Source organism: Babylonia areolata, chromosome 9 (genome assembly GCF_041734735.1).
Source record: "Babylonia areolata isolate BAREFJ2019XMU chromosome 9, ASM4173473v1, whole genome shotgun sequence".
Taxonomy (NCBI): domain Eukaryota; kingdom Metazoa; phylum Mollusca; class Gastropoda; order Neogastropoda; family Buccinidae; genus Babylonia; species Babylonia areolata.
In genome coordinates, this window is record NC_134884.1 from 44,501,404 (window position 1) to 44,520,851 (window position 19,448).

Here is a 19,448-nt window from a genome sequence, read left to right on the forward strand (position 1 = left end):
AGACCACAAAAACAGAAGAAGAAGAAACCGTGAAATAATGTCATTTCATTGAGTGTCGGAACTGAACATAATTTTTTTTATTATTGAGAGCTGCGATGTCGCACAGGAGATGAAAGGCAAATACGCACGTTAAAGATCATGTAATTCATGTCAGAGTTCGGTGGGTTATGGAAACAAGAACCTACCAGCATGCACACCCCCGAAAAAGGAGTATGGCTGCCTACATGGCGGGGTAAAAACAGTCATACATGTAAAAACCCACTCGTGTACATACGAGTGAACGTGGGAGTTGCAGCCCAGGAACGGAGGAGAAGAAGAAGAAGATCGTCCAAATGTATCCAGATGATGATGACCTGTTGTGTTTGACCGTTCACCCTGGACAGAGGTCAGGAGCATAGCAAGGGTTTCTGTTGCCCGTGACGAACGGAGGCCGTGGTTTGCACTACTAATGTGGGTGGAATATATCCCAAGGTGTTGATATTGTTTTGTAGACCGCCATTTTCCCCCTTTGACCTTGAATGGAAACCTCTAAGTAGAAAGAGCTTATATATCCGTTTGCGCTATTGTTCATGTTGATAATGATTAAGAAGATGATGATAATGATAATATAATTATAAATGATAAATACAATTTCAATGATAAATACAATTTCATTATACATAATATGATCATATATGATGATGATAAACTAACAATAGTGATAACGATAATAGTGACAAGAATAATGATAATAATGGTAGTGATACTACTAGTACTACTACCCCACACCACCCCCATCCCTTCCGCTGCTCCTCCACCTCCCGGTCCCCCCAACGCTCCTCTCCCTTCCCAATACACAGCACCCATCCGTACGTGTTCGGTCATACAGTGTCAGCCTCACGAGATCATTGTGCTTGTCTGTTCCTCTGAAACCGTGTCCGCTGACTGATCAGTGGAACGTAGTGTCCACACGAACAGGCAGAGTTCCTTTACACCCATCTGGTGTTTCCTGTGTGCTGGTATCAGTTTTGTTTCAATCGTCTGTACCATGTGGATTCAAAAGAACAGCATCCCCTTAATAAAGATAGATAAATAAATAAATAAAGCAAGCTGATCCCTCGATGCTCTGAGTTGGTTGTAACGATGTACACATATCCGTATCTGTGGCGAATTATTAGATCACTAGGTCAAACGCGTTTTTTAAGTGTATACCTACGTTTTTTTTCGTACACTATTTTGCTGACTGTAATGAAACTTCACGCACGCACGCTGTAGAAATCCGTCCCAATAATAATGATGAAAATGATGATGATGATGATAGTGATGACGATCATTCATCAATCACTTAATGTTACCGTACTATTATAATACGGCTGAGTGTTCAGTTTTATGAACTAAGAAATAATAATCTGAACACGCGCACGCTGTTTGGATCTCTTTAGTGCTCTGGAAGTGTGCGTATTGAATGGGTGGATGTGTATGCCTTTCAATCAGCGTGGCAAGCGATTCCTGTGTGCGTGCCTGAATTCTTGAGCCTCTGTGTGCGTGCCAGCTTTCCCCAAATACCTATCATACCAAAGTAAGCCAAATTTATATGCATTCTGGAAAACCAAGGCAATCTCAAAATCTAAATGCAGTTCAGTACTATGTGTACTCTTTCTCGAACATGTGTTGTTAGGAGACACCAAATTCCGCCTTTTTGCATATCATGCATATACACATTTTACCAGTGAGTATACGGGAAGTTGATGTATTTCTAACTTTCTGGAAATCTTTTCTTCGATATGTCTTCAGAAACCGCGCACAATTGGACATTCATAGAAAAAGTGTTCCATAAAATCTACTGCATCCTAACAATAAGAACATTTGTTGCTTTCTTAGATTTCTGTTTTGTACAGAAGAATAATTGGTGTGTGATATCTTCCATTGAAGGACAGGTATCAGGTTTCTTTACGTAACTTCTTAGCTCTGGACTACACTGATGTATCAATATTCATACCCAATTTTCTGATCCAAAATTTGGAAGGACATGGAGTCACTGCTGTTCTGTGTTCTGGTAACATTTCCTGAATATGGTTAGGTTTGTGTTGTACCGACGTGCCTCGCATCCCCAATGTGCCTTCCTCTGTTTCACTTGTTTGGATCTATCAAACCCACGGTTTTGGAATCGAGTTGACTGAAAATGGTATGCTGTATTCAGTCTTTGCGTTTTCTTTGTTAGTACAGAGCAAGTGTTGTATTTCTTCTAATGATATGATCGATTTTCGTTGTGATGAATTATTTCTCTAATTTGCTCAATTCCTTATCGTGCCATGTTTGAAAGAACAGCGTTTCACTTTTACAGGTGATTAATGAATTGTTGGATATCAACTGACTCTGAAAGTTGCTACCGTTGAGTTCTTCATGGGTAAGTCGCATACAGTTTTCTTTCTGCAGAATTTACTGATAATCGTTTACCTTTTTCTTTGAGCATCTCGTGAGATGTTGCCCCGTTTTTCTGTGTTGCCCCGTTTTTCCTGAAAACAACAGCAACAACAACAACCCAACAACGAACAAAACAAACAGATAAACAAAATAATACTGCTGCAGTTTGCACAACACTTAGCTTTCACCATTTCCGGGTTGGAGGTAGTCGCCATGATTGATTCAGTATTGAGCATTTTTGTGTTTCATACGAAGCTGGCCACGTTATTGGGAAGTTGATTCTCTCTCTCTCTCTCTCTCTTTAAGTTCTTTGGCAGTGAAACGCACATGCAACCATTATGCATTCATCGTAAATTTGAGATCACACACACACACACACACACACACACACACACACACACACATCATCTGTACGTTCAAGTTCTCTCACTGGAGTGCTGTTCTCTTCCCCATTCCCGTCCTTCCCCAGCCCGGGCAGCAGACGAACATATCAATCAGTGATAAAAGAAATGATGTTCATATCCCTTCCACCATAAACTGTCCAAAAACACAGAGGTACGGTTGCCAGAAAATATCATAGCAGGGCTACTTTCTCATTTGTTTCATTGCCGCGTGCGTGGTCTGGTTGCAAATTGATCACTGACAACTTACTTTGTGTGTGTAGGGGAGGGTTGGGGGGGGGTGGGGTCTTGATCTTCAGAAGGTCTCTCTCTCACGCTGTGTGTGTGTGTGTGTGGTTCTTTTTCAGAAGGGCTCTCTCTCTCTCTCTCTCTCTCTCTCTCTCACCTTTTCAGTTATGAAATGTTGTGTCTATGACATTGGTCCCTTCCCCCTTTATCTTCGGTATTTTTTGTGTCTAAGTTGTTGTACCTCCTTTGCGAACAGGCCGGTGGCCTTGCAGTAGAATATTTCTGAGTTCTGAGTTCTCTCTCTCTCTCTCTGTGTCCCCAAGTTGCAGTCATCCCTGTTCACATTGAAATTGTGAATTACGTGCTGCGTTCATCTGATGGAGGCCACATAGAATAAAACGTTGATCAGTGCTGAGTTCAGTTACTGAAGGCCACTCTGTGTGTGTGTGTGTGTGTGTGCAAGGAGGTGAGTGGTTGAGGGAGAATGCAGGAAAAAGACAGTGTCAGTTGTTTGTCATCGTTCACAACCTAAACTTCTTCTCTTTTTTATTTTTATTTTACACGTTCTGAGTAAAGCCACCTATGCATTTATCGCAGGCATGTGTTTATACATCTCTCTCTCTCTCTCTCTCTCTCTCTCTCTCTATATATATATATATATATATATGTATGTGTGTACCTTTCAAATATTTCCACAGAGTACCTTTCAAATATTTCCGGCAGTCCATACGTACGCGCCAATTGTTTAGTTGTGTGTGTGAGTGTGTGTGTTGGGGAGAGGGGTGAGGGCTGTGTATATGCATTCACGAATGTCTGCTGGAACTCTTAACTCACGTTTTTCCTCTTAATGGTATCTGTTTGAATCACAAAAAATAACATTCTTAGAAATACTCTATGTAGATAAAATAGATTTTAGAAATGCACTAACACCTCAAAGAAAATCGCTACAGGACGTTTATGTCGTTAAACGATCGTGAAATGGAAGGCCTCATTCACGAAAACCCATACTGGAAATCCGTGAGAGGTTCCGACAGGTCACGAGGGTGCTGAGAAGTACACCCGACAAACCCGTTAATAACTACAGACCACAGAGGTGTCAACCCGACAAACCTGTTAATAACTACAGACCACAGAGGTGTCAACCCGACAAACCTGTTAATAACTACAGACCTCAAAGATGTGCACCCAACAAACCTGTTAATAACTACAGACCACAGAGGTGTCAACCCGACAAACCTGTTAATAACTACAGACCACAGAGATGTGCACCCAACAAACCTGTTGATAACTACAGACCACAGAGATGTGCACCCGACACGCCTGTTGATAACTACAGACCACAAGACTCGCACCATCGACCCGCTCGCTCCTTTCCACAGGGAAATGGATGGGAAGAACTTCGGTCCGGCGTTGGAAATACACACCAGCCGGCATTAAATGATGGTTCGTTTCCAGAACTGGTTTGTGGTCCGTAAAATCGAGCGATTTGATGATACCTTGCAAGACAGAGAGGGGGGGGGAGGGGTGGCGGACACTGGCGTGCGCGTGCAGAGAGAACTCAGAACTCAAAACATTTGTTATTCAAGGATTGAGATTTTTGGCATGGCATAAGAGAGAGAGAGAGTCCTGAAACGTGGAAGCTGTGTCGGTATTAGGTATATCTGAACTTTCTCTCTTTTTCTCATTGTCTCAGTCTCTCTCTGCCCTCTCTGCCTGGCTCGCTCACTCTCTTTGTGTGTGTGTGTGTGTGTGTGTGTGTGTGAGAGAGAGAGAGAGAGAGAGAGAGAGAGAAGGATGGCCTGCTCACGTACCCGCGATAACTGTTGAACTCACGATTTTCCTCATTCAAGTAATTCATTTTGTACTTCAAACATTTATCATAAGAAAATGAAAATAAACAAAATGTTATATATAAACGACAATAAGAACGAAATGTCAGAATTATGGAAGGGAAATTCATAGAATGGAAGAACGCGTTGTGGTTTTTCGACAAATTTTGTCTTTAAAAAAAAGGGGGGGGGGGGGGGGTCAGACAGGTCAATTAGACTCCAAGATGTCTACACGCTAGACCCATCAATAACTGCAGACCAGAGGAAACGCGATCGACCGGTTAGCCGCTTATCTCCGAAAATTCGCTGGGAAGAACTTCGGAGCCAGAAATAGACATCAGTGGGTATTAAATATTTGATTCGATGTTTATTTGTAACACACACACACACACACACACACACACACACACACAGATATATATAGAGAGAGAGCGGTGCATTCCAATAGATACTGGAGGTTGTATTGCTCATTTGCTGTCTCTGACCCGTCTCAGTGTTTCTTCCAAGCAAGAATTCCAAGGCCATGGCAGCACTGAGTCTCTTCCTCACAGAGAGAGAAGAAAATGGGGGGAGGAGGGTGGGGAGAGTGAGAGGGGGGGGGGGGCAGAGACGGACAGAGAGAGAGACAGAGAGGGAGGCCGGCCAACTGACAGTGTATTGTTGGGAGTCGTACCCCCGCAGACACGGGTGAGAGACAAGCATGCAGGCCCGTCACACCAAGGAATGGCAAGGTGATGGCAGGTACCCTCCGCGTCACTCCCCTCCCCTCCTCGCTCCAGACACCCCCTGCCCCAACACCACCACCACCTTACTGTATACACACACCTCCGTCACTTGTTTGATATAGGTCTGATCTACAATATACGTGCTCGCAAAAAAATGTTTCTATCTAAAGACTTAGTTCTAGTTAATTCCCCGTCATATTCATGTATTTTCTTCCACATTTCTTTTCTCATTTCTGTATTTTGTATCTGTTTCACAGTGGGAGCTATGACTTATATCTCTTTTGTGGGAAAATAACTTGTTTATATCTCTGTGTCTTCAGCTTTCTTGGGTCAGGTGCTCCAGAACAGCCTGTATAGATTATAGAATACAGATTACTTTATTCACTCCGACAAGAGAAATCGATTTCCTTTGTTGCTCCGATGAACTTGTGACAGGACACAAGGCATTATGCAGTCGTAATAAAGCCACTTGCTGCAAGTGAAGTGTTAATCATATTTACATTATGAATCAGTGTACTTCTAAACGTGGGAGCATGTTCGGAGTTTTGTGATGATCTGTGAATTTAACGCTTGTGCTGTTTTATCTGTCGCCATTGAATTGAAACACTGTACGAGACATGGCGGAAAGCTGAAGTTTGACTGGAGTTGTACCCTGCAGAAGGGACCCACATCAGAAGCACGGTGTGAGTGAGCGTGCCAGTTGCCAGTCAGTGCGTGTCTGACTTGTCTGGTGACCGGTCACTGACTTCACAGCTCGTCATTCAAAAGGAGCGACAGGAGATGCGGTCTTCGGGTTCTCCCACACACCCATCACACACCTGTCGCGGATGGCAAGACCTGGAAGAAAAAACACCACCACCCAACAGCATCCATTGTGGCTTTACAGGGTGAAGTCAGTGAACACCCACACGGAAAGGAACTAGGAGAAGAACGTGAAAAGAAATAGGAGAAGAAGGGGAAGAGGGAGCAGGAGAAGAAGCAGGAGAAAATGAGCAAGTGTTGGAGAAGGGTGAAGAAGAGGAGAATAAAACGAACAGGATGGAGGAGAAGGGGGAGGAGAAGGAGCAGAAGTAAGATAAGGAAGAGGAGTAATAACAATGTTAAAAATGAGCAGAACGGAAAAGAAGGAGAAACAGAGGGAGGTGGCGGGTGGGAGGAAAAGACGGTGGGGAAGGAGGAGAAAGAAAATTATGGAGGAAAATGATGATGAGTGGGATATGATGGGGGAGGTGGAGGGGGTATAGAAGGAGCAGGAGAAGAAGGAGGGTTGGAAGAAAAAGAAGGATAGAAGAACGAGGGAAAGAAGAAAAAAGAAGAAAGACTGCGGTAGGAGAAGAAGAAGAAGTAGCAGAAGAGGAAGAAAAGAAACGAATCTTTTTTATTTTCCAACAAACAGTAAAGAGTAGTAACTCTCTCCGTTCACAAGGTGCACAACTTCAACAAAAAATTGTTCGGGCCCCAAAAGTAGGAAAAAGAAATGTTAAATAAAATGGTGAGTTGTCAGCAATTAGTGTCACGTCGATTCCAGACCACGCCCCCCACAGGGAAATAAAAGGTAAGCCCCGCTTGTGTTCTGGCAGCCTCGAAGAGCGTGCAGGCAGTTCCTCCTGACACAAATATGAGTACCACCACCCCTCTTCCCTTTGATTTACCGACCTGGGGACGGGGGAAAGGGCGGAGGGGTGAGAAGGGGGTGTAACAGTTTGCTTGTGATAGTTTGGGGGGCTGGCAGGTGAAACTGTGTGTGTGTGTGTGTGTGCGCTCTCTCTCTCTCTCTCTCTCTCTCTCTCTCTCTCATTTGGCAGAATTCAGATGTGTGTGTGTTAGTGTATATCTCTCTCCCCTCCTCACTCTCTCACTCTCCCTCACGCACGCGCACGCGCACACACACACACACACACACACACACAACACACACACACACACACAGAGGAATCCATATTAAGCCATCCTTGCAGAGAGAGAGAGATGGACAGGGAGAGAGACAGAGAAAGATAGGAAGAGAGAGATAGGGAGAGAGACAGAGAAGAGAGAGAGAGATACGCAGATAGAGAGACAGAAAAAGACATTGAAAGAAAAAGGAGACGGAGAGAGAGAGAGACAGGGAGAAAGTGTGGAAATGGACACTGGGAGAGAGAGACAGAGAGTGAGAGACAGAGAGAGAAGTAGAGAAAGAGAGACAATGAGAGAGAATGAATGAATGAAACAATAAGTTCTATATTCTGAGGGTAATCGATTAAGCATACATGCTTTTTTTTTTTTTTTTTTTACATCCAGCCCTCCAAAGAAAATGAAAATGAGTATAATAACAATAAAAAGCCGCGAATAAACAATAGGAATGTGAAGGAAAACATACATAAGAGATTAGCAGATGTGGTGTAGCGTACATGGATTTGTCCGAACGCTGTCACGCCTCCTTTAGTAAGTAAACAAAACTGAAATATTGATTAGCAATAGTCAGGTATCGGTCAAAAATCAACAACGACATAATAATACCCAGATGTGACAAAATAATGCAATCCGAACACTTTGGAGAATGTTCAGCAGTTGTCAGGAACGCTCACACAGTAGTGGTCTTCTTCCATTAATGTGGAGGAAGGTGGCAGAATGGTTAAGACGCTCAGCTGCCAATACAGAGAGTCCGTGAGGGTGTGGGTTCGAATCCCGCTCTCGCCCTTTCTCCTAAGTTTGACTGGAAAATCAAACTGAGCGTCTAGTCTTTCGGATGAGACGATAAACCGAGGTCCCGTGTGCAGCACGCACTTGGCGCACTGAAAAAGAACCCATGGCAACGAGAGTGTTGTCCTCTGGCGAAATTACGTAAAATGAAATCCACTTTCATAGGTACACAAATATGTAAGCATGCACTCAAGGCCTGACTAAGCGCGTTGGGTTATGCTGCTGGTCAGGCATCTGCTCAACAGATGTGGTGTAGCGTGTATGGATTTGTCCGAACGCAGTGACGCCTCCTTGAGAAACTGAAACTGAAACTTCCATTAATGTTCAGCGGTCATAACTTTGACCATTACTAACATTTTTCCGTTACACGACCAACATCGACTTGCCGATGGCTCTGTCGTGGTTTATGCATGCTGGGTATTTTCGTGTCTCCATAACCCATCGAACACTGACATGGGTTACAGGATCTTTAACGTGCGTGTTTGATCTTCTGCGTGCGTATATACACGAAGGGGGTTCAGGCACTAGCAGGCCTGCACATATGCTGACCTGGAAGATCGGAAGAATCTCCACCCTTTACCCACCAGGCGCCGTTACCGTGATTGGAACCCGGGGCCCTCAGATTGAAAGTCCAACGCTTAAACCACTCGGCAATTGCGCCCGTCAAGTCAGGGTCAGGGTGAAAACCTGCCAAGAGGTCACAGTATGGAACACACATATCAAAATATGCACGGAATGTATGGAAATATAACATAAAAGCAGAAACGATTGTGTGTGTAAGGGGAGGATGAGGGGGTCTTTTTGGGACAGAGTTTGAAATAATGTCGGTGGTGGACGTCCCAGCACGTCCCCCGGATAACAATTTAGTAAACTGACAATTCCCCCGGGGGACGATTTAGGACACTCACAAGTTCCTCGGGGGACGATTTAGGACACTCACAAGTTCCTCGGGGGACGATTTAGGACACTCACAAGTTCCTCGGGGGACGATTTAGGACACTCACAAGTTCCCCGGGGGACGATTTAGGACACTCACAAGTTCCCCGGGGGACGATTTAGGACACTCACAAGTTCCTCGGGGGACGATTCAGAAGACTGATGCGTCCCTCGGGAGACCTGCGGTTTGGGACGTCACACCCGATTGATTTAGATATCAGAGGCTGCATTCGTTTAGATGAGATAGAAGACATTCATAGATATATTGCTCTAATGGTTTTGAAAGCACTGACAAAATAATCAGAAGGTTCAACAGGATGACCTGATTTATACAAGGATATTATTTTTGCTTGTTTTAAAGTATAACAGCAGGAGCCAGTTTAAGAATTTGCCATCTAATACATCGATTCCACGAATTGCTGTCTGAGTCAACCGTTTTAAAACAATTAATACTTCGTGTACACTAACATGTGTAATTGCCATTTCAGAGTCAACATTCTTTTCATTACAAAATGATTTTAGGATCTCCAAATTATTGTCTTTTGATTTATCATTAAATATTGTATGATGTGCGATGGTAGAGAAATGATGATTTAATCACCAGCAGATATATCATTCCAGGGATACGAAGGAGTATTAGTATTTCTATTTGTAAGCTGATTAATAGCTTTCCAAACAGATTTGCTATCTTTCCTTTGACCAATTAATTCTCTAAAGTATTTCCTTTTCTCTGCTCGCAGGAGAGACATTCCATACTTCCTTTGTTTTTTGAAGTCATCACAAAATCCTTTTATCAACAGATAGTCTCTAAAATATATGTGTATTTGATTTTCTTTGGTAAGCCAAGAGGTTTTATGCACTATATTTGACACTTTTAGTTTGAAGCGGAGCATGTTAGTATAGGTAGTGTAGAAAATAGTGTACCAAAATTCAACAGTTTGATCTGGAATGGTAAATTCATACATATTTCAAAATGTCCAGAAAAAAATAGTCATTATCGAATTTCTGTAAGTGATAATTTTGTGGTTAAGTTTTGGAATTACCGCTACTTTCTTGGACCATGTGATGCAAATAGGGAAGTGATCACTTCAGCCTAATACTGGAACACTTGTCTCGATGATTGTGTTTGGTTAGTTACATACACGTGGTCAATTATTATCCTTGATGAATTAGTGACAGGTGTTGGGGTCTTTATTAGCTGCTTCAAGTAAAACTATTCATATATTTGTATCCATTGAGTATTTGATTTTGATAGATCAGTATTGAAATCACCGAGTTGTATGATGTCTTTTGAATCTTCATTAACGCTTTCCATCACAAAAATATAACGATTATACCAGTCCACGTTTTCGGCGGGATTTCTGTACAGAGAGCATAACAGAGCTTCAGGCCAAACTGTTTCTATGTTGTGGTGTTCTGGACTTTCAGTTCTCATAAACTGTACGGAACGGAGAATACACGTCAAAAATCCAGTCTCCCGGAAACGGGTGGGATCTCTACGGATCAAGTTATAACCAGGTGTTGAAATATATTTGTTTGAAATATGACCATATAAATGTTTCTGAAAAACCAGACACGTGAAAGTTTTTCTCTGAATTACGCAGAACTGAAAATATTTCAGTGATTTTGTTGATAGCGTGGTTTATATTTAAATGTCCTATTCGAAAACCATCCTTGATTAACCACGGAATATTCTTATCTGACATAGTTGCAGGTCTAGGTAAAATTAGAGTTGTTTAGAGTAAGCTTGACTATCAAACTGCACATGTGCGGAACAACTCAAATCACCTAAAAGTGTGGGAACGGGAGAAAAAACAATTCTTATTGAAAAGAAGAACAAGTGAACAATATACCGAAAAGAATCAGGAAAAGAAAGAGCAAGTTGCCTCTTATTCTTGTACAGAAGCAAACAACTTTGAACTGCACATAACGCTGTAATTCAGACGTTAATAGAATTACCGTACAAATGAATACTGAAAATAGTACACAGTCTGTCAAATACCATGTAGCCGTAAGAGTCCAGAATTGCAACATCTATCCTGCAACACTCTTCATCGTTCAAATCGCCTGGCTACAATACTTGGGGAGGGGGAAGGGAGTGATGTACACAAGTCACACTGCACTGAAGTGGTACGGGGACCGGGATACTGTTGTGCCATAAGCTGGGAAGCCATGTGGAGGAGATCCAGGGCACAGGGATGAATGTAATCTCTAACAGGAGGGGGGAAGGGGGGTGGGGGGGTAAAGGGGCGTTGTTTGAATGGCGTCTGGTTCTCCATTGTCCGAAGAGGATAGAAGTTGGACGCATAGATTGAAACGTTGTGAGACCTTGGGTGAGTGTCTTGAGGGTGGATTCTACGATCTGTGTTATGGTCTGAGGAATTGTCATAGTATCGAGGAGGGGGAATGTCTTCACTCTTGTGGGTCTTTGAAATAAAGGTTTGGAAATGAAACACAGAAGAGGGTGGAGGGCAGGGAGCAGGTTCCTCATGCACAACCTGAGCACAGGTGTCAGGCCTCCTCCCCGAGAAATCACTGGACTGGAGAGGAGGATATCCTTGTTCGGGTGGGTCCCTAAAATTCACAGTTCTGGTTTGTTGTCTGTCACTGTCATCCAGAAGGGGTGGATAGAAGTTGGAGGGGTAGGTGTCCTGGGGTGAGAAGCCAGCAGGCTGGGGACGTCTTTCACTGTCATCCAGAAGGGGTGGATAGAAGTTGGAGGGGTAGGTGTCCTGGGGTGAGAAGCCAGCAGGCTGGGGACGTCTGCTGTGCTCGGCAGGGAGAGGACGGGACCAGGCTGCTGGGAAATGGGTGTCGTGGTATGGGTCTTGGGGAGGTCCACATCTGCCTTTTTTGTTACTTGGGCGTTCTTCGTTCCATTCCTGCAAAAGACACTGCGTCCACTGTTTACCAGACTGACCTCATGTTGTTTGCCAGTCCGGCAGTACCCCTGTCGCTTGGATGGGTCAGGTTGGAATAGAGGGCAAGACGGGGGGCTCCAGATTTGGTCATAAATGCACTGGTGTGGTCAGTGCAGGAAACATTCAGGTGACGACAGACTGCTGGGAGGTTCCTGTTTGAGGTGAAGATGGAATTGTTCAGATGGTGACGACCTCTGGCCAGAACAATGGTACTCATGTTGACGGAGGATTGTGGAAATGAGAACAGGCATTCTTGGATGAGGTCAGTCCACTGTTACTCTGTGACTGGGCCTGATTGACAACTGTTGACACCGACATGAACAATAACACGATTTGTGTCGGGACTGGTCCAGAACGAAGTGATGCAAGCAGATCCACAATGTTCATGAGTTGTTTTGTTTTTTTTTGTTTTTTTTCTCTTTTTTCTCAAGGCCTGACTAAGCGCGTTGGGTTACGCCGCTGGTCAGGCATCTGCTTGGCAGATGTGGTGTAGCGTATATGGATTTGTCCGAACGCAGTGACGTCTCCTTGAGCTACTGAAACTGAAACTGAAACTGTTCATGCCTGGTGCACAAACCTGGAGCATGTCATCGCCCAATGGTGCCAGTTTGGAAGGATCAATTAAAAGTTTTGTCGGATGACAGAATCATCAACTTAAAGCATTTTGGTCATGTCAGGAATGAAAGTGTTGGACTGCGTCTCTTTGGGAGACATCTTAGCAGTCAGGACCTTTGAGGCGATGCACTGATCTGCAGATTTTGGTTTTACATTTGATACACTGTCGACTTCGTGTGTTAGCTTTAAACAAACTCTAAACCAGACAGAACTTCGAAGTGATTTGCAACGGGGATCCTTGGACCGGTATATTGAATGTCAGATTCCGAAGTTTCCAGTGAGAGGGGTGATAGGAGGATTTGATGAAGACGTCACTCTGGTCCGACAGGTCAATGATTGATTGATTGATTGGAGACTCCCTCTATGTGTCTTGGGGCGACTCACCACCTTGGTCCGTCTGTGGGGGAGGGTTCTGTGGGAAAGTGGTGCCCGTTTCTTCAGAAGGTGGGAGTGTTGTTTGTGTGACCGCCGTTGTGTGTTTCGGACTGGACTTTCTTAATTGGGACTGTATTGTTCCAAGTTGAGTTTTGATCGAATGATTTTCTCTTTCCAGTTTTGTGTTTTTATTTTCGAGTTCTTCTATTCTGGTCTTCAAAGTTCCAATTTGCAACAGAAGTGAGCAATACTGTATTTGTCAGAAATGTTCACAAACTGAATTTTGACTGGTCTTCGTGTCTTCCATAAGAGAAACAATATTTGACTCAAATTCGGTCTGTTTTACAGGCACAGGTTCGATGGACTCTCTAATCTCCTGCAGTTTTTTATATTGCAAGAGTGGTGATAATGAAAGTCTTTTGCTGCGTCTGTTTACGCCAGAAGAAAACAGAACTCTTCTCTTCTGATGGCGAGTCCTTGTGGAAACAGCAGATTCTGTGTCCTGGTTTTCTTGTGTTGTCCCATTTTCTGACTCCATAGTCACTGTTGGCGTCGGGGGAAGGAGAATCATTTCTGGTCAGAACTTTTTGCGGCGTCCACGATCTCACTGGATAACAGCAGATGGGAGACAGGCGATGGGGTTGAGGCCTGTGCACCAGAAGAAACGTGGTCGGAAATCTTGCCGGGGGAACGCAGACTGTTTGTCAATTGAATGAGCCTGAAGAGTTTGAGTTCTAGAGAAGCTCTTGAAAAGACAGGTGTATCGAGAAGTGATTTTGCACATGGTTCTTCGTTTCTATTGTCCAGAAAATCGGTAACAGAATGTTTGATCATTTCAGACTCAGTTTCCCCATTGAACGCAGTTTCTTGCTCGGCACAAAAGAGTGCCACCTGTTTGTCGAGTGAAAAAGAGTGATTGTGACACACTTTTAGGATTTGTGAGTCACACGAATGGTTGTTTTTAACAGTTTGTGGGGGGTGGGGGGGGAGGGAATAAGCTGTGGCACAGATGTGAGAATGTCGTCATTTTGATCCACGTTTGTCACTTCGATACTGACTCACATTCTGCCAGATAGTAAACCCTTCTGTCCTTCAGAAAATTTGTTTCTGAATTCGACTCAGTGTTGACTTCAATTCTGTCTCGTCATCTGTGGCAGAATCACTCATGTTGAAGTAAGAGGATCCATACAGCTCCCACGCTGTCACGACCCTGGACTCTACTTGGCTGTCACGTCAACATTACACATGCATGCTGAAATCGCACGTGCAAACATCCACCATGTTGACAGCCGCTGGGGACATCGTGGTCCAGTGGCAGTAACAGCTGATTTTCACGCACAGCTTGGATTGGATGATGAACTGTTAACAGCAACAGAAATATCGTCCAAGTCCTTTATGAAGTGTAAAAAATTAATTTGCAATTAGTGAAGTTTTGAAAACAAGTGATGCAAAATTAGCGCCACTTTCGTAATCCGCGTACCTTTCGATGTAATCTTGCAAAATAAATAAATAAATAAAATAAAATAAATTCACAGTTCAACACCTGTAACTGTCTTAGATTGACTCCCTTTTTTTTTTTCTTTTTTTCTTTTTTTAACAGGAGATGTTGATACATAGGGTAGGTGTGCCTATTTTTTTTTCATTGAGAACAGCGTGTAATTGCGAACAGTTCGTATACTGCCCCAATTCAAAGCGTTCTCACCACACATTTCACTATTCAGCATCAGCTTTGGCCTCGTTCTGACACCTGAATGAATTTGCATTTCCAACCCCAGTCGAACATCAATTATTTCAGGCTGTTTCCACGGTCTTTCTTCTCAAGTTCACAAACGTGCTCTCACAATCCTGAAATCAAGGGAGGCGAACAAGACTCGACTTGAAGTTTGACACAGCTTGAAATAGCTGATTTGACTGGACATGTGAATGAATTGTGCGTTACCAGTGTTAGGAGAATTTAACAAAGCATGCAGATCAGAACGTCAGTTTTGAGGGGAATCTCCAAACGAATGTCGTTTGCAATCAAACGATAGGGTATTTTGACGTGGGTGTATTTGCGAACGATGCTGCACAGTCATTGAGTGCTCTCAAAAGGGTGTGCTTGTGTGTGGTGCGGGGTGTGTTTGTTGAAATGTCTGTTTGTTTGTTTGTGTGTGTGTGTGTGTGTGTGTGTGTGCAAAACCAACCATACAACAGTCTGGTGCTATGTTCCAATAATATGTTATGTCTAATGAGTTCAAGACCTGCTTCTGTTTTTAATTGTACACATGAACCCAAACCCACCCATCGTTCGCAATCACACTTGCCCGTTCGCATTTACTCTCAAGACACCCCAGCTTTTTCAACCGTTGAATAAACGTCGAAAAGAAGGAGTGGACGAATTTTCTTTGGTGCAACCGGTCGGAGAAAGCCTTCAAAAACAGAAGAGCTACATTTGACGATCGTACAACCTGTTGTCTGTACATTGCACACGTTGAGCTGGTCGCTTCAACTGGATCGTTCGCTGTTAGGCCTACCTACCCTATATGTTAACACGTCTAGATGGTCAGCAACCATCAGAGAACTCAAAACTCTGAACTGTTTTAATGTAAGGCCACCGACCTATATACATATGAATGCACGTGTTGTACACACACACACATATGAAAACCAAACCGTGTGTTGGATGAACAACAATATGTTAGAAAGGATAAGCTAAGGGTAATTTAGAAACGTGTTATATATATATATATATATATATACTTTTTTTTTTTTTTTTTTAATTAATTTTTTTTTTTTTTAAATCTAAGACTGAGCGCTTTCTGCTCTCTGTTTTAACGCATAAAAAATAAATATTGTCACATCTCTTGACACAAAGCAACCATCAGAGAGAGAGAGAAAGAGAGGAGGGAGATTTATTTCTTGATAATGTATTATTTCCACAGCTTCTTGCCTTTTTTCCTGCACTTTCTTCTTTCTGTCAATTGGACCCACGTGTTTAGTTCGTTAGAACTTTTTAGAAATTAATGTTTTGCCTTTGATTGTTCGTTATTTTCTTTTTTAAGGTGCAGTTTCTACCCCCTCCCCCCTTCCCACACCTCCCCCACCAGGTACCCAAGCAGGTTAAGATCCCCCAAAAGAATTAGAAAAAAAAAAGAGAAAGAAAGAAAGAAGAAAAACAGACACGAAAGGGTACATTTGCACTGCGTGGCAACCCGGGAACAGCTAAAATGTTTTTCTCCATGTTTGCGCTTAAAAACACACGCGCGCGCACACACACACACACACACACACACACCCGTCTAAAAACACTTATAGTGAATAGACGTTAAATTTAAGAAAACACACACACACACACACACACACACACACACACACACACACACGCACGCACGCACGCATACGCACACGGCAAAAATGTTTTTAAAAACCCAACAAACCACCAAACAAAAAACAACCTGACATGACACAGCCTCACGTATTTTTCTTTTGTAACACCTTAGTTACATAAGTGGGTCCCCTTTTACCGCCGGTTCCACAGATCTCACGTGTAGCAAGCGTGGTTATTTATGTCGATAGGCTGGTGCAGTCTGGCACAGGTTCCAGCGCGTATTCTGCACACACACACACACACACACACCACACACACGCGCGCGCACACACACACACACAATGACAAATGTTTTTATGAGGGTAGAATGGATAAGATAGAAGCTTCTTTACACCATGCCCTCACACACGCAAACACACACATACGCACAATATAATAAATGAATAAGTGTGAATAATAAATGAATAAACAGATAATGATAGCCACATATATGGATGAAATAAAGAATACAATTTCAGAAACAACATGAAAATATTACAAAACAATTGCCACATGTAAATCTTCAAACACACACCTGAAAGAGAGAGAGAGAGAATGAATGAATGAATGAATGAATGAATCTTTATTTTCCAACGGTGAAGACATTAGCACTCTGGCCGACTTACACATCTGCCGTTGATCTAGGAGACACACAAACATAGAAAGAGAGAGAGAGAGGTGAGAGAGAGAGAGAGAGAGAGAGAGAGAGAGAGAGAGAGGTGAGAGAGAGAGAGAGAGAGAGAGAGAGAGAGAGAGAGAACTCAAAAAGATTTTTATTCAAGGATTAAGATTTTAGGCATGGCCCGTTCTTCCAATCTGTCCTTGCTAATCTACATCAGTTACAGTAACACACACACACACACACACACACACACACACACACACACACACACACACACACACACACACACAGATTGATAGATGGATAAGATAGAGAGGGGGGGAGAGAGAAGTATGTCTTCAGTATCCGGATGACTAATGCCGCATTGTTGTTATCATCAAATCCAAGAGAGAGAGAGAGATAGAGTGAAATATTATCAACTTATGTCAGAATATAAAATAAGAATGTCCATGGTAACATGAACATGAAATAACTATCAGTGACAAACGCTGTTAAAACATAACTGTGTACAAAACTTAAAACATGACTTTCAGATCAAAATGACAAGTGTACAGAAATTAAAACCTGTATTTCAGATTAACATGACGAGTGTACACAACTTAAAACATGACTTTCAGATCAACATGACCAGTGTACAGAACTTAAAATATGGCTTTCAGATCAACAATGATAAGACGAAGTGTGCAGAACTTTTAAAACGGCTTTCAGATCAACAAGTGTGCATAGTTGTGTTTTTAAAAAGTGACTTTCGGATCAATATAACAAGTACGCAGAGCTTTCAAAATGTCGTTCAAATCAACAAATGTACAGAACTGAAAAAAGTGGCTCTCAGATTAATATGGCAAGTGCACAGCACTTCAAACAATGAACATTATCACAGAAAAATTATACACAATACACGGGCATTCATGTTGATCACAAAGCCATGTTTTAAGTTCTGTATGATGTAACGTTGATCTGAAAGCCATGTTTTAAGTGCTGTACATTTGTCACATTGCTATGAAAGTGACTTGAAGTTTTGTACACTTGTCATATCAAAATGAAACCGGTCATTTAAGTACCGTACATGTATATTGATTTGAAAGTCATGCTTTATATTTAAGTGTTATAGAGTCATCTTGATATAAAATATTTACTGATTGGCAGTTAACACAGAAACATTTCTTGATATAAAAGCAACGTTGTCAAGTGCTGTGAGGTTGTCAGCTCGATTTGAAACCCACGTTTTAAATGTTGTGCGAATCCGATCTTGATCTGAAAACCAGGACAAGCCACACGCGGATGTCTAGACTGCAAACAATTGGATTCGAAGACTCCGCTTTCCCGAGAAAGACACAAACAAACCAACCTGAACAGCTAGTGACCCAGCTGACTAGAACACCAAAACCGAAAGTAAACACACACATATCAAGCAAGAGGGAAAATGTCAGGAGGAAGAGTACTGGAGATAGGCCACGTGTATCAGGAGCTGGGGGGGGGGGGGGAGACAAAGGAGAGAACAACGACAACAACAGCTGCAAAACAAAGCAACACAAACCTCGAGACCTGTCATAAACAGGTAATCTCGGCAGCGGTGGCATTCGTTTACTGTCAGTTGCTGGGACTGCCAAGGGGACTTAATTACGCAATTGGCAAGATAACTGGCGCGTGTGGCCTATGGGACGTGCTAATGTTCTCCCCCCCCCCCCCTCCTCTCTCTCTCTCTCTCTCTCTGTTATGTTGTCATGCTGTATGTCTGTCTGTCTGTCTCCCTCCATCCTCCCCTCCCTCCCTCCCTTCCTACCTGCCTGTTTGTCTGTCTGTCTGTCTATGTCTCTCTGTCTCTGTCTGTCTGTCTGTCTGTCTCATCTGCCCAATCTCTCACCTTTTCATTTCAAAACTTTGATAAAGAAAAATATGTCCTCTGTTTTGAAGTCTGCATGGGCTTCTGTCTCACAGTCTGTCAGTGTTTTAAATCAACACGTTGTTGACCACACTGATACGTGGACAAGAAAAAAACAGTGGTTGATGTGCTTGGGGGAGGGGGGGGGGGGCGGAGAGGGGATGTGTGTTTGTGTGTGTTTGTGTGCGTGCGTGTGTGCTGACAGTCGTCGAAGACCACAGTGACAAGTGGACACTTGAGACGCACGGACACACTAAAGGACTGGCCGACTGAAGAATGACTCGTGTTTCAAGCGATGTTACTGACAAGGGAGGAAAGCAGACCGACACGTTTGTCGTCGAACCGTGTTGACAAAACAAGACAAGACAAGACAAATTCTTTATTTTCGAGGATAATAGATAAGCGCTTTTTTTTTCATCCAGTCCCCTCCCTGAAACAGGGTCTACACTACACAATACTACATTATATATGTCATTGCATGCACTA

General features: G+C 43.0%; 1 protein-coding gene across 1 annotated transcript in view; it reads right to left on the reverse strand.

Moving 5' to 3' along the window:
- Positions 1-18,453, reverse strand: part of LOC143285516 (GPI alpha-1,4-mannosyltransferase I, catalytic subunit-like) — a 70,760-nt gene extending 52,307 nt beyond the window's left edge. Inside the window, exons 1-2 of the mRNA XM_076592860.1 lie at positions 18,304-18,453; positions 16,587-16,702 (exon numbers count right to left, since the gene is read on the reverse strand). The gene's annotated coding sequence lies outside the window, so the exon portion shown is untranslated. The remainder of the gene's footprint in view (positions 1-16,586; positions 16,703-18,303) is intronic.
- Positions 18,454-19,448: the final 995 nt, after the last annotated feature.